This window comes from Chrysochloris asiatica, unplaced genomic scaffold, assembly GCF_000296735.1.
Source record: "Chrysochloris asiatica unplaced genomic scaffold, ChrAsi1.0 scaffold00329, whole genome shotgun sequence".
Taxonomy (NCBI): Eukaryota; Metazoa; Chordata; class Mammalia; order Afrosoricida; family Chrysochloridae; genus Chrysochloris; species Chrysochloris asiatica.
The window spans coordinates 2,879,307-2,882,094 of NW_006408847.1; positions in this window are offsets into that span (position 1 = coordinate 2,879,307).

Here is a 2,788-nt window from a genome sequence, read left to right on the forward strand (position 1 = left end):
TCTGACCCACTGCAAGCATGTATAGGGTTTCCTAGGAGTGGCTGGTGAGCTTGAACCGCCAACCTTGTGGTTCAAACCAGCTTTGCAGTCCAATGCATTAACCCACAGTGCCACACCAGAACTAGATTACTTATAATACCTGTTGTTAAGTGCCATCGAGTCAGGCCTGGCTGACAGCTGTCGATCTTTGTGGGAGCAGAAAGCCTCATCTTTCTCCCAAAAAACCACAGACCTTGTAGTTAGCAGTTAAGAGCTTATTTTAGAGGCACCCAGCTCCCTAGAACAATGTCAATGCTAAAGAAATAACACTTTATGCTCCCTCTTAGTCTGTCAGGAATTGCTTTCACCACTTTATTGTCATTTTTTTCTGAATATTTTTTATCTTGGGTTAGTTGAACCCACAGATATAGAGGGTGTGGCACTGTGGTTTAATGCACTGGACTGTAAGGTCAGTTTGAACCACAAGATCAGTGGTTCACACTTAATAGCTGCTGTTCGCAAACCCTATATAGGATCGCTACAGGTTGAAACCGACTAGACTCAATGGCACTTAACAACAACAACAACTGTATATTTATAATTTAATTTTACCAGGAAGGAGAATCAGTTGGTATTTGCTTGATATCCTAAACTTGAGTCATTCTTCAATTATCATTTAACTTCCTTCTTGAACTTAAAATAGTAAATGACATTGATTCAGGGAAAGTTTGTTTTTGCTTAAGAATCTTAGGTGAAGCAGTCATAATTGAACTGCGCAATGCAATTGGACAACAGTCATGCAAAATGGAAAGGAGAAGTTCATGAAGCTTTTTGACCAGCACTAAATAATTAAACTAAACTAGCTTTTGCTGAATTACAGTGGTCTTCTTACATGCCTGCCAAACTTTTTGTTTGCCTAGCTGTGTTCAACAGTCAACCTGGACTTTCACACACAGCTGCCCTTTGGTTCCTTAATTGCTAGCAGTTATGGGAACTATGGAGTCCTGTGTTGTGCTGTGGATAAGCACTGACCTGCTAACCACAAGGTCATCGTTTCAAACCCACCAGCAGGTCCTTGGAAACCCTGTATGGTGTTAGGAGTTGGAACTGACTCCATGGCACTTAATAACAAGTGTGTTTCTCTTTGTGGTTAAGCCAGATGAAAGAAATACACTTTAAAGAAGGTTTTTTGTTTTTGTTTTTCTTTTTATTGTGATTTGGATGAAAGTTTACAGAGCAAATTTGTTTTCAATTCAACAATTCATATACTTTTTTTTTTGTGATATTGATTGCGATCCTCACTTCCTAAATTCCCCGTTTTCATTCTTTCTTCTTTTTATCTTATCCCTTTCTGCCCTCTGAGCTTTGTTGCTATTAAGTGCCATGGTGGTAATGGTGGTGGTGGTGGTGGTGGTTATGTGCCGTGGAGTCGGTTCTGACTCACAGCGACCCTGCACAGGCTTTCCAAGGCTGTAAATCTTTACGGGAGTACAAAGCCTTATCTTTCTCCCACAGAACAGCTGGGAGTTAAGAACTGACGACCTTGAGGTTAGCAGTCCGACTCATAACCACTACATTTCATAGACTGTGTAGGCTTTCCAAGGAGTGGCTGGCAAGTTTGAACTGCCGACTTTGTGGTTCAAACTGACCTTATGGTCCAGTGCTTATCCTACAGCGCCACACCACGACTCTGGCAAATGCTGCCCTTTTGATCTCATATGGTTGATGGTTCTAATGTGTTATTGTTTCACATATCTGATGTTATTGTTCACCCTGTAGTCCAGACTTTTGGTTGGCTGAAAGTTGAGCCACAAGAGTGAATTCAGTTCTAAGCCTTAAGGGTGATTTAGGGTCATAGTCTTGGGGGGCTCCTCCAATTTGTATCAGACCAATAAGCCTGGCTTTTTAAAAAAAAATTTTGAATTTTGTTCCACATTTTTCTTCCACTCTATTTAGTACCTCCTAACATAATCCATTTTAGAATAGCTGGTAGTAGTAGCTGATCCAGAGATTATCCCTTTGGAATCCCATGTATCTTTGATTTTCTGCACTCTTCTTTGATCTGGATGGGGAAAAACCAATGTTTGAGCCTTGAATGGCTACTTGCAAGCTTATAAAACCCTAGTGGCTACTCACCAAAGTACAATGTAGAACATTGTCTTTAAGTTATAAAGTTGACCTTGATGTCCCCCAAGACTATAGTTCTGAGCCCCCAGGTCCAGTGACTCATTCTCACAAGGTATTTGCTTATGACTAAGAAGTTGGAAACCCTTTAGAGGGTCACTATGAGTCAGAGCGGATGCAAGGGCACACAAGAGCAAGAGGTTTTTCATAATTCTGTCCCCTGTGTGCTCGGCTATATTCCTGAATGTATTTGTAGTGTGTATAAGTACATACAAGGGGAATTTTTAAAAATACTGTTATAAAATCATAGAAACTTTTATTCAACAAAAATATCAAGTCTGAAGCTAGTTTTTCTTGACATATCCTCTATCTAGGTCTATATACTTTTATTTATTAATTAAAAAAAAAAGTTTTTGTTGTGAATTTAGTAAAAGTTTACAGAGCAGATCATTAGTTTGTTTTTTTATTAAATTTGAGATGAAAAAACTGCAAATATCCATTAATAATTTGAACATGGAATGTATAAAATATGAGTCCAGGAAAATTGAAAGTTGCAAAAATGAAATGGGATGCATAGGATCCATATCCTTGGCATTAGTGAGTTGAAATGGACGTTTTGAATTCAGCTTCTTTAGTCAAAACTAATCAAACATACAATCAAGATGCATTGATAAGTACTGGTGGT